Source organism: Notechis scutatus, chromosome Z (genome assembly GCF_049901735.1).
Source record: "Notechis scutatus isolate UNSWTSFEM ecotype Mainland chromosome Z, rNotScu1.2, whole genome shotgun sequence".
Classification (NCBI taxonomy): domain Eukaryota; kingdom Metazoa; phylum Chordata; class Lepidosauria; order Squamata; family Elapidae; genus Notechis; species Notechis scutatus.
In genome coordinates, this window is record NC_142025.1 from 129,100,648 (window position 1) to 129,114,192 (window position 13,545).

Sequence of the window (13,545 nt, forward strand, 5' to 3'; positions counted from 1 at the left end):
TCTATTCTCCACAAGTATTACCACCCATGTGATTTCATCATTGCAAGCATTTTCTCTCAGATCTACGTTTTTTTGAGTCCAATCAGTTTTCAGAAGCCACCTTCAGAGGAGAGTTTTGATGATCTTGTGTAAGTAGTTTGGTAAGTAAGTAGTTTATTTGCAAATAAAATGCATGTTATCTTTGTCTAGATAACATTTCCCAACTATTGATGTGATCTGTATTTAAATCTACAATTCGGGGACAGAGGTGAGGAAGGAAACAGAATGTTATAAGAATTGTGTTCAACCATTTATACAATTTAAATCCATACTGCCTTTCATTAAAGAAATTTTCTACAGTGATTGCTCCAATTCTAGTGTTAAAATATTGCAAACATGAATGACCTCAAGGAAGGTCAAGCAGAAGCCTCATACTATCTTTAAATATGATATCTTTTCAACATTTTATGCTCAACTGAACATTGGTATTTGTAAAAATGAAATATTTTTGGAATCAAGCTTTGTGTGTAAAATTAAATTGTTCTAAAATTTAGAATATAGAATAATAAAGTTGGAAGTACCTTGGAGGTCTTCTAGTCCAACCTTGTGCTCAAGCTAGTTCAAATAAATTTTTGCCTTTTTGAAAGGCTTCAGTGATAGAGCATCCACAACTTCTGAAAGCAAACCATTCCACTTCCTGATTGCTCTCATTGTTAGGAAATTTCTCATTAGTTTCATGAAGTTGACTTGAAGTGCCTTATTTTCAGTAGGTCTATTTTCATAGTTCTATGTCTCGGTAGAATGAGTGTTACAATCTAGAAAATATACGTAGCCTGAAACTCTTTCTTTTGATATAGGCTATTGACTCAGAATTACCAGCATATCCTGGCCTTGGTATTTGCTGTGAAGGAAATCAGTGAGAATACTCAACTCTTACCCAATGTGAGTTTAGGCTTCCACATTTTAAATAGCCACTTTTTTGCAAAATAGACCTACCTTGCCTCGATGGAACTTCTATCCACAAAGGACAAATTCATCCCCAACTACAAATGTGATATTCACAATAACATTGTAGGAATCATTGGGGGACCTAATTCTCAAGTTTATCCCCATATGACAAACATCTTAAGCACTTAAAATTCCACAGGTTAGTTGTACACATCAGAATACCATGAGGAAAAACAAGGTTTCTTAAATTTAAGTATGATTTTGAGCCTGGCTATTAGAAAATGGAAAGATTTTGACTTTTTTCCCCTTGTAATGACTTGGTGGTTGTTTAATCTATGTTTGTAATATGAAGGGTCAGAAGATAATAAATAAGCTCATTCCATACCTTATAATCCATAAGTCAATCCATACTCTTATCCCAGGAACTCCTGTGCTCCAAAATATTTTTAAGGACTTTGAAACCATGGTATTTCTTGCCATAATAGTATTCAAAATAGATTTTTGGAGAAGGCATATTTTACTCTCTTTTATAATAAGAAATATACAAACTTCAGCTAAATGTAACATAGAGAGGAATTGAGAGAATTTTTTTCCCAATGCCTTCTCTTTCAGTTGAATCTATCACAAGACTGATTGTCATGATGTCTCACCTTTTCCCATGTATTTCTATCCTAAGATCAGTTATGGCTCTTTTCCAGTAATAAATGACAAAACCAAAGATTTCTTCCATCAGATGTTTCCAAATGTGACCCATCACTATATGGGCATTCTTGAATTACTCCTGCATTTCAAGTGGAGCTGGATTGGTGTGATTGCTTCAAATGGTGACAACGCAGATTTACTTGTGCAGGATATACTTCCCATCTATTCCCAAAAGGGTATCTGTGTAGACTTCTTAGAAAAATTACCCCAAATATATTTTTCAAGTCATATTGCTGAAAAATCAATCAAATGGTTTGAGACTTCACGTATGGTCACAGGAAGTACTGCCAATACTGTTATTATACAAGGTGAAATACATACTGTTAGTTTCTTAAGATCATTGTTCATTTTTGCACAATAATATGGTGTAACAGTTGACAGTCAAGTGTGGATTATGACAGCCCAGATGGATTTTGCATCTCCTGGTTTTATCAGAAATTGGGACCTACATTTCCTCCATGGAGCTCTGTCACTTGGTGTTCAAACAAACTATCCCAGAGGATTTCAGAAATTTCAGAAGGAAAGAAGCCCTCTGTCAGAAAATAGAGATGGCTTTATTATAATCTTCTGGAAAGATGCTTTCAATTGTGATTTCTCAAATTCCATTCTAGAGGAGAGAGATAAGGAGATCTGCACTGGGGAGGAAAAGCTGGAGATTCTGCCTGGGACCGTGTTTGACACAAGTATGTCTGGTCACATTTATAGCATCTATAATGCAGTTTATATTATGGCATATGCTTTGCATGCAGAAACTTCATCCAAGTCAAAACGAAGAGCAAAGATGAAAGAAATAAGACAAAAAGGACCACATGAACAGCCATGGCAAGTACTGTCCATACAAATGTGAAACGATTTTACTTTTTAAAAAAAGACTAGACATGACTTCATTTTTTCTCTACCTTCTTCCCAGTTTAGCTCCATAAATTTTTGAGAAATACTTTCTTTAAAAATATTGCTGGAGAGAAACTTCCGGTTTGCAGGGCTTCGGCGGCAGGTAGGAATCTGCAATCGTGCGCGGTTTCTGCCTGGGCTCGCCGCTGGAGTTCCCCGAGCCAGCTGGCTTTGGGGCTAAGCCACCCCGTAGAGGTGGTGAAGAGGGGGGAGATTCCAGCAGGGTCGAGGAAAGCCACATCTTTCCTCCTCAGCTGGCTAAACTCCCTTTCCTGAAGGTGGTAAGAGTGGCGGTCAGAAATGGTCACCTCAAAGAAGCACTCATCCGGAAAAGAAAGTGCAGGAGGAAGTTAAGAAGTGAAAGTTTTGGCTGACCGGGATAAGAACCAACAACTAAGGTATCCTGGAATTTAAATTTTAAAAAAGATACATCGCTCCCAAAGAAGATTCGGAAGCAGCGAATGAAAGTGAAAAGGGAAAGGTGTTTTTTTTTTCACTCTCCTTCCTTACGTTGACAGCGAACAGAGATGAATGAGAAATCGGAAAAATCCACTTTGGCATCAATAGGTAATTAAACTGGAAAATTAAATGCCAAGGGGACAATAAAGATTTCTGAACACTAATTTTTTATTTTTTTTTATTTTTTTTGCTGTAAGTGGGAAGGGAGAGGAGAAGAATAAGAGCAGGATTTGGAAGGAGGAGGCTGCCTGGAATTCAAAGAATCTAAAGTTAAATCTTAACAAGACTTCTAAAAGATACATTTTAACTGGAACTTTGTAACTAAATAGTAACCCCAGGAAGAGAAAGTGAAAAAAGAAGAAAGTGTTAAAAGAAACAGTTTGTGTGTATTTGGATTGTTTGGTGACTTTGGGACTTTTGGAAATTATATTTGAATGATTAAAAACACTTGGGTGGTTGTTTAAATTTTTTTTTACAATGGCATCACTTGTGGATGAACTGAAAATGGAATTTAAAAAATATAAAGAAGAGGAACAAGAAGGGAAGGGCTCTCTTGGCTCCGTTTTTCAATTCTTAGAAATGGTGATCTGTACCTACGAGAAACTACAAGAAAAGACTGTGCAACAAGAAGATTGAGACAAAGAAGAAGCCATCTTTAATGAACAAGTAACTTTACTTGGGGAAGAAAGGAAAAAGGGAGGGGGAAGAGAATGGAAAATTTAAGACCCCAAAAAACAACCAAAAAAGGGAAAAATAATGTGAAAAGTGGATATAATGTTAGAAAGCAACAGAAAAGGGGAGCACAGAATAGGGAAATGGAGGTGGAGAGACAAGGGGGTAAAAAGGGCAGAGAGAAGAAGCAAGGGAGGAAGGAAGGGAAGAGAAGCTACAAAGGTGTGGAGCAAGATGTAAAGAAACAGGACCTATTCAGAGATAATGGGTAAAAATTTAACTGAAAAAGTGATTCTGCAAAGGTACATAAGATTGTATTGTTATATTTGTATTAGAAATAATGTTAGAAAATTGGAAACAACATATGATTAAAAAGTGGGATAAAATACTCAGTGTAATTCAGTGAAACCTTTGTGAACAAAATAAATGAAATGAAATAAATGAGAGAATTGAATTAGGAAGGAATGGGAACATTTTAATGACACAATGTTTTAAAGTAAGTAACTATGGAAAGTTTATAAGTGTTCCCATAGAAGCATGATACCTATTTGAAAAGTAATGTGTAAAATGTTTAAGATTTAAATGAATATTAATATTAATGATAGAATTGAATTGGTATGGATTGTTGTTTTAATTATATTATATATTTATAATTCTTTCTCTTTTTAAAATATAGTGTGTAGCTTTAGAATGTACTAAGCAGAATCCGAACGGAAGTTATGTATTATATTAAGTGTTATAATTTTAGGGGAAAGATATAAAGGTGTCATACTCCAATCAGTGATTACAGGAGAAATTTTGTTTAATGAGAAAAGCTAATAGACAGCTGAAACAGGACAGACAAAGAATATAAGTATAATGATCTGAATTGAGTTGAAATAAATAAAATTAAATTAAGAAAGTTAAAAGAGGGGAGAAGCTATATAGAAAATGTAGAATGGTAATAAGATATGGAATGGTATATAAAAATGAGCATGAACTTATATTTGTGTCTGTACGAAGAGATGTAACCCGGGATCAAGCTGCTTTCAAAAAAGATGTTTTATGTTTTTATGTTTTGTTTGTTTATGTTTGTTTTTAAAAATCAATAAAAAAAAATACTGCTGGAGAAAACATTTTCTTTGATGACAATGGACATATAAATGCAGGATTTGATATTTTCAACTGGGTCACTTACTCAAATAACACATTTACAAAAGTCAAAATTGGATGGGTGGACACAAATTCTTTCTCTTCCAAATCATACAACATGCAGGAGGATTCCATTTCATGGCCCAAGAGATTTAACCAGGTATAGTATATATTTTGTGTAGATTTGCAGAGAGTTAAATCCCCATTTTGAATGTTGAAAAAGTAGTTCCTTGTACTTCTATTTAAATAGTTTAGTCAGTATACACTCTTTAGAATTTGGAAACACTGGGTTAAGTTAAATATTTTACTTGTCCCAATCAGGAGCAGGGAAGAGGTTTAATTTACTCTTACCTATCCTGGTTAACATCTACATGAAAGTACTGAGTGAAGTCATGCAATAGTTCAGAGTCTAGTATTGCTTTATGATGATATCAAATTGTAAAAGAGTGTAAAAGAGTGTAAAAGATTGTAAAAATCGAAAAGAGATCAAAACACAAACGACCCAGGAGATTACAACGCAAGACCCAGGATACCACAACAAAAGAACTCACAAGCCCATCACACAACCCATTACCCAAGCCGTTAAAACACAAGAGGCTAACGACCCAGGAGATGACAGCACAAGATCCAGGATATCTCTACAACAAAAGGCCATTACACAGCCCATTATACCAACATCAACTCCATCAACCAATCAAGAGGCTGCAGCACAGCCAACCAGCCCAGCACACCATCCTCCACCACTTGTATATATAGAGAGATGGCAGCTCCGGTCACACACTGCTTGCACTGGCACTAAGCCGAAAGCACTAGCCTGAAGATGGCGAGTGGGACCTCGCCAAACGTTGCCTAGATACTTTGAATCTTACGCGGAGAAAACCCGAATAACCAAAGATCCACATATATATATATATATATATATATATATATATATATATATATATATATATATATATATATATATGTGTGTGTGTGTGTGTGTGTGTGTGTGTGTGTGTGTGTGTGTGTATGTATGTATGTATGTATGTATGTATGTATGTGTATGTATGTATGTATGTATGTATGTATGTATGTATGTATGTGTATATATATATATATATATATATATATATATATATATATATATATATATATATATATATATATATATATATATATATATATATATATATATATATATTCTGAGGTTCTCATGGTATTTGTATGTGGATCTTTGGTTATTCGGGTTTTCTCCCGCGTAAGATTGGAAGTATCTAGGCAACGTTTCGATGAAGTCTCATTCATCATCTTCAGGCTTCTGTCTTCTGCTCTGTGCTTCTCAGAGTGATGTGAGCTTGCAGCTGCTTCTTCCTTTTAACTGCTAGTGGGGGTGTGACTTGATTGGGTGGGGGCTTGGCTGTGTTCTGATTGGGTGGGGTGTATTCTCATTGGTTGGGGGTTTGGCTGTGTTCTGATTGGTTGGGGGGTTGGCCGTGTTCTGATTGGCTGGAGGTGTGTTATGTTCAGATGGGGGCTTGGTTGTGCTCAGGTTAGTCTTAGTTGCTGGGGGATTTAAGCTGGTGAGCTGTGATCTTGCTGTTTGGCTTCGAGTTCGTGGTCGTGCTGCATCTTCATGGTGGGGGTCAGTTCGCTTCATGTATGGCTCAGAGGGGTTTGAAGTGGGTAGTGATGCAGCTGCAGTGCGGCTTCTGGTCCGTGGTCATGTCTCATCTTCTGTGTGGGTGTGAGTCTGCTTTTTATGTGGAAGTGTGGTGGTGGCATCTTGTGTGGCCCTCGTGGGTGTGGGTCATTCATCATGTTAGGTACTCGTCTGTTCATGAGGGCGGGTTTCCAAATGGCTGGTAGGCGGGAGGTGTCATCTCTTTTATTCATGCTGTGTGGGCATTTTTCTATATCTATGGCTTCTCTGATTATTCTGTTGTTTAAGTGTTCGGTTTTGGCAATAGTTCTAGTATTTTTAAAGTCAATCTCATGTCCTGTGGCTTTGAGGTGTTGGACCAGGGAGGAGGTTGGTTCTTCTTTTTTGATTGAGTTCTTATGTTCTTCAATGCGTGCACTTATTCTTCTGTTAGTTTGTCCAATGTATGTGGTGGGGCAGGCGGTGCAAGGGATTTCATATACTCCTTGGTTTTCTAACTCGATTTTGTCTTTAGGGTTTCTTAGGATGGTGGATATTTTTCTGTTTGTGCAGAATGCTGTTTTAATGTTGTGTTTTTGGAGGATCTTGCTGATTTTGTCTGTAGTGCCTTTTATATATGGGAGGAGGGCTTTGCCATTCTCTTGTTCTCTGTCTTGGATTTTGGTTGGGGTTTCTTTTTGGATTAGGTGAGTAATCTTCTTTCTTTGGAATCCATTGGCTGTTAGTACGTTGGTGAGAGTGTGTAGTTCGGTTTTTAGGTGTTGTTCATCAGCTAAGCATTTTGTTCTGGAGACGAGTGTCTCGGCTACGGAATTGATCTGTGCTGGGTGGTGGTGTGAGAGTGCGTGTAGATAGCGGTTTGTATGTGTTTTCTTCTGGTAGATGTTGTGTCCTAGGGAGCCATTGGGTTTTTTGTATACCAAGACATCTAGGAAGGGAAGTTGATTGTTAGCTTCTGTTTCCATGGTGAATTGTATTTTGGGGTGTAGGCTGTTGAGGTGTGTGAGGAAGTTGTTCAGTTTTTCTTTCCTGTGTGGCCAGATTATGAAGGTGTCATCTACGTATCTGAGCCAGAGTTTGGGTTTGTGATCATATTTTTCTAGAGCTTGTGTTTCAAAGTGTTCCATGTAGAGGTTTGCGATGACAGGTGAGAGGGGTGATCCCATGGGTGCTCCTTCTATTTGTTTGTATTTTTGTCCATTGTAGGTGAAGTATGTATTGGATAGACAGTGGTTGGTCAGATCTAGATGTGCTTAAGATACATCGATGACAAATTTGTGATTTGGCCCCATGGAAAAGAAAACCTAAACAATTTCCTAACACACCTAAACAGCACACACCCCAAAATCATGTTCACCGTGGAAACAGAAACAAACAAACAACTACCATTCCTAGATGTACTAATCTACAAAAAAACAGATGACACACTACGACACAACATATACCAGAAGAAAACACACACCAACCGCTACCTCAATGCCCAATCCCACCACCACCCAGCACAGATAAACTCTGTGGCCAAAACACTAATTGCTAGAACCAAACGCCTGGCAGACAAGACACACATAAAGACTGAACTATGCACCCTGACTAAAGTACTGACAGCCAACGGCTTCCACAAAACAAAATCACCGGCTTGATCCACAAAAACACACTGAGACATAATAGAGACCCAGAAGATGAACAGACCTATGGAACAGCTGTCCTGCCCTACATAAGTGGTACTACAGACAAAATCAGTAAGATACTACACAGGCATCATATCAAGACTGCCTTCAAAACAGACAGAAAAATTGCAGCCATCCTTAGAAACCCCAAAGATAAAATTGACCTGGAAAACCAAGGCATATATGAAGTCCCCTGTGCATCATGCCCGGCCACATACATTGGACAGACCAATAGAAGAATGAGTACCTGCCTGGATGAACACAAAAATTCAGTAAAAAAGCTGGAACACACTTCCTCACTAGTCCAACATATGAAAGTCACCGGTCATAGCATCAACTTCAATGGCACCAAAACCCTAGCTACAATAGAAAACCCCAGCCACAGAATTATCAGAGAAGCCATGGAGATTGAAAAAAGACCTGAAAGCATGAATAGAAGAGATGATTCCACCAGACTGTCAATTATTTGGAAGCCTGCACTCACAAACAAAAAAATCTCCACACCACTACCCAGGCAAACACCTGGGCACAAACAGATCCCCCCTGATATCTCCAGCTCAAACACACCCCAACCAGGCACCCAGATGAAACCTAACTTCCTAACAAATGATAGCCAACCATTTACTTGGAGCCAAGCTGCACTAAAGGCCTCCAATACAGGAACACAATGTTGCCAGCCAATCAAGAAACAAAAAAAGCCACAAAACAGACAGAAGATATTAGAAACACCAATCAAGCAGAACACAGCAAACTCCGAGACCAATAAACACAGACCAAGACTCCCAACCAATCAGGATGAAGAAAAAACCATTCTGGCACAGCAGTAGGCTAGCCCCAAATTTAAAACTGAAATCGCTGTGAGAGTCTGACTCACAGACGAACACAATACAGAAGCCTGATGATTCCAGATGAGATTCTGCCGAAACGTTGCTACAGCTTTAAAAGCACAACTATAATGACGTGGGAAAATACCCGAACAAAGCTGAATACCATACATGTAAGTACCTACGTAAACTTAAGAAAACATGTGTGTGTGTGTGTGTATATATATATATATATATATATATATATATATATATGTGTGTGTGTGTGTGTGTGTGTGTGTGTGTGTGTGTGTGTGTGTGTGTTTGTTTGTTGTGGCTCTGAGGTTTGAGCCTGCTTTGTTAGAGGGACGAAGACTCGGACAGTGGGGAAGAGGAGGTTTTGGAAATGCCTTCCTCCCAGGACCTTCCTCTTCGGCAATGCCTTCCTCCCTGATTGTGCCTCAGGTGTCGGCAGATAACCGGGAGGGAAGACCTGAGGCTAATCAGGAAAAGGAGAAGGCGTATCAGAGTCTCTGACTGAGAATCCAGCAGAGGAATGCTGGCTTGATGCGAGGCAGTGGCATAGGCAAAAGTGCGAGCTGCAACGCAGAAAGAAGGGACGAATCAGAGACTGAGATGAGGGACTGACACGCCCCACAGGGAATAAAAGTGGGTGTGTTCACTCTGGGAACTTGTTCGGGACAACGTGTTACTTATGGAGAGAAGCTTCGGAGTATCCTGTGTGTGGTGACAGCTTGTATGATTTGTATTCCTCTTATCTGGTCGGACTTGGCAGACAGTGTGTGTGAGACTGCCAAGAACTGTATTGGCTCAAAGGAGTTAACTCCATAATTACTGGACTTGCTTGCTTACTTGTATTTAGTTGGAAATTTGGACTTCTCACCTCGTTTGTACAGGTGAGACATAACATGTATGTATGTATGTATGTATGTATTTATGTACGTACATACATATATATTAGTGTCATTGAGGCTATTATTGATGTACACCAAAAGCAATACATAGGTTGGTGAAAACTGAAATTTACCCTCAATTGAATGGTCATAATATAATAACCAAATATATATTTTGTAGAAAAATGGCCAACATTTTGAATGACTGCACAATAAATAAAGATGTTATTTTCCATGGATGGGCAGAACAAGACTGGAGAGTGATTTACTCATACAGAGGCACAAGAACAATTGCATAGTATAGGGGTGATTGCTTGAATGTAATCACTGTGATCACACCACACAAATGTAAAAAGAAAGTCCTTTGGAAATAGATAAAGAGAGATAAACATAGAATTTCCAATGAAAATTGCTTATTTCTCACTAAAGGAAAATCTATGTTCTTCAGAGGTTTTCATTACCAATTTATCCTCACGCTAACCCTAACTTTAACCCTAAAACAAAATGCAACTGCTGTATTTTTTCCTAACCTATTGTTTCCAAAAGGAAGAGAATTTATCCTGAACTTAAAGGAAAGGCATAATGTTATACAATTCACCTCAAAACAAAGAAACATGTATTTGAAAATGATTTGTCCTTTAAAATGTGATGCTTCTCCTTATCTCTATAAAATAATTATTCAAATGTCATTTTTAATTTCCAGTTAACAAAACTATCTCTGTGCATGTTTCCATCTGAGATAAAAATTCCTCCTTGTGGAATCTTGTAAATGGACAGGATGGCTACCATGTGAATACAGACTTCAGAATTAGGTACTCCAATGACTGACAATAAATTGTTCTCTGTGTCACAGTTGTAGTTAGGGATTAAATTGCCTTCTGTTGACAAGAGTTTCATTGAGGCATGGTATGTCCAGCTTGTAATAAAATGGCTGTTGTAGATATGGAAGCCTAGGGTGAGATTGGGCAAAATCTGAGGGTTTTCATTGATCTCCTTTACAGCAAATACGAAAGACAAAATGTGTTGGTAGAGCTGAGTCACTACCTTGAAATGAAAACTACATGTTGATTTGGGTACATTGATTTCAGAAAAAAAATATCTAGGACATTTTCATTCAACTCACAGCTTTAAACATGTTGAACTCATAATTACCCTCATATGGTTGCTGATGAATGTTGTTGAATATTGATACTACTTTAAAAACATTGTTTAACATCATAAAATTGCTAAAAATACAAGTATACAATTGAGTTCCATACACAATTCAGTATCATTATTGCCTTTGTGCTTCATGCTGCAATTATATCTATACTCTACAGCAGGGGTCCCCAACCACCGGGCCGCGGACCGGTACCGGGCCGTGGAGCACTCTCTACCGGGCCGCAAAGAATTTTTTTTTTAAAAAATGGTGGCTTTCTTCACCTTCGGTGAATGCTGCTGGGATCGGGGATCAAGGACACAAATGAAAGAAGGGGAGGGAGGAAGCAACCGAAGCCTGTCCTTCTCTCTGGGTCAGCTCTCTCAGTCGCTCTCTCGCTCCTCCACCAGCCCAGGAAGAAACTGCTTCAAAGAAGCGGGGGCTTTTCCTGTCGCTGCGCCTCCGAAGCGCCCGTTTCTCCCCCACCCCCACCCCATCCATCCGCCCGCCCACCCGCCCACCCGCGCGCACGCGCTGCGGTTCAACCAGTGCTCCGTTCTGCCTGCCTGCCTGCCTTCGTTAATGGTTGAATCGGAACAGCTTCGGATGAGTAAAAGAGGCAAATAGTTATTATTCTCAGCCGAAGCTGCTCCCAAACAACCAGAAACTAAAGCAGGCAGGCAGGCAGGCAGAACGGGACACTGTGGATTGAAGCGCGCGCGCGCGCAGGCGGGTGGGGTGGGGGTGGGGGTGAAACGGGCGTTTCGGAATAGCTGCGGCGACAGGAAAAGCCCCCTCCTTCTCTCTCTCCCCCGGTCCTTGCAAAAATTTTCTGCTTGAAACCGGTCCCTGGTACAAAAAAGGTTGGGGACCACTGCTCTACAGCACTTTTCTGCAAGTGTGAAAAACATTCTGTTTATATCACTGATAGTGATCACCTGCACCAGGTTATTGTCTCTCCTTCCCCTTAATTAAACTCATGGATTAACATATCATCATCATCTGCTCCTAGCTATAGAAGTCTTGCAAAATCTGAAAAAGCAATAGCACTTAGACTTATATACTGATTCATAATTCATATTAAATTCATCACTATAAATGAAATTGAATAGAACCTTTTATTCCCAATGCATTGCTGAATTGACTGTTACATCCAACATATTCTTAAATAATTTCAGTCTTCACAGAAAAAAATGGTTAATGCAATGAAAAACCAGCACAAATCCATGAAGTCTATCTTCTGAATAATTAGCTTTAGATACATGAGCATCTTACTCAGTATTATAGAAAAGGTCAATAGAAGGCTCCTCTTGAAAGTGCATTGTGTTTGAAAATATATAGATTTGAGACAAAATACCAGCAACAATGACATCTCCTGATCGATAGTATTTATGAAGAATTGGAACAAGATCACTAACAGTGCAGTTCGTCTTAGGAATCTCTGAGAATACCCCAGACAAAAATATTAAGACAATACAGAAATTCATTAATTTGCATGATAGAATTCCTTCTATGAAGTCTTTCATTTGCATAATTTTGTCTTGTAATAAATTCTTGGCTGAATAGCACAGCTTAACTTGAATGACCATGCAGTTGGTTTATAGCATTTTTGTAATGCATTAAAGGACAACACCTACATTTATACAGCATATACACTGCTTCTTTAGATTATAGAGCAAATAATGTTTCTGCCTCTAGCTTTACTTTTTCTGGAGGTTAATGTAATTCCCCTGAGACTTGGAGATGAAGCAAAAGTAATTGAAATTAATTTGATAATTGCCAGAAAAATAACCACCTATTCAACTTCACAAGTTCTGTGAGATATCACAGGAATATATTCATCATATTTCATCAAAAGCCATCTCAACCCATGCTCCCTGGATTAGCAAAAGACCCAAAGATCTTTAGAAAATATATACACACACACGCGCGCACGCGCACACACACACACACACACAAACACACACACACACATTGGGTGTTTTCATTTTCTTTTCCGTGGAATTGGAGTGAAACTAGAATTGTTCATCATGTAAAGTGTGACAGAAATGGTACATTGAACATCAACAGTTAGCTAGTCCCACTCGCGAATAAATTATGTAGTCTGCAAGGAATTGGAGAACATGGCCAAGCTTTCAGCTTTATTTTTTTTTAACTCACCAGGATATTTATCTTCATGTAGAATTCATTTGCTGCTGTTTGTCTTCAATTAGGTTATTAGTTATCTAATCCTTAGATGATGTTGTAGCTCTTTGTGTCACTGATTTTTATTTAAAGGGAGGAAATACTGCATGAAAATTCTCTGAGCTTCTTTCCTTTCCTGAAGATATTTTATTATCAGCATAAGAAACATTACTACACATATATTTGGTTTTCAGATAAAGACTTAAAATTAATTGTTATATGGTTAGGATTCCTTGACAGATTTGAAGCCCATGAATCCTAAAACACAATAAAACATGACCACAAAGACTTCATTATATTCCACTACAATTTCCTGAGACATTGAGTGGTTATCAAAATGTGGGAATGATGGAAATGGGATCAGCTATGAGGCACAAATGGTGGCTTGAAAAAGAGCAGTAAAATATAATGAAATTCA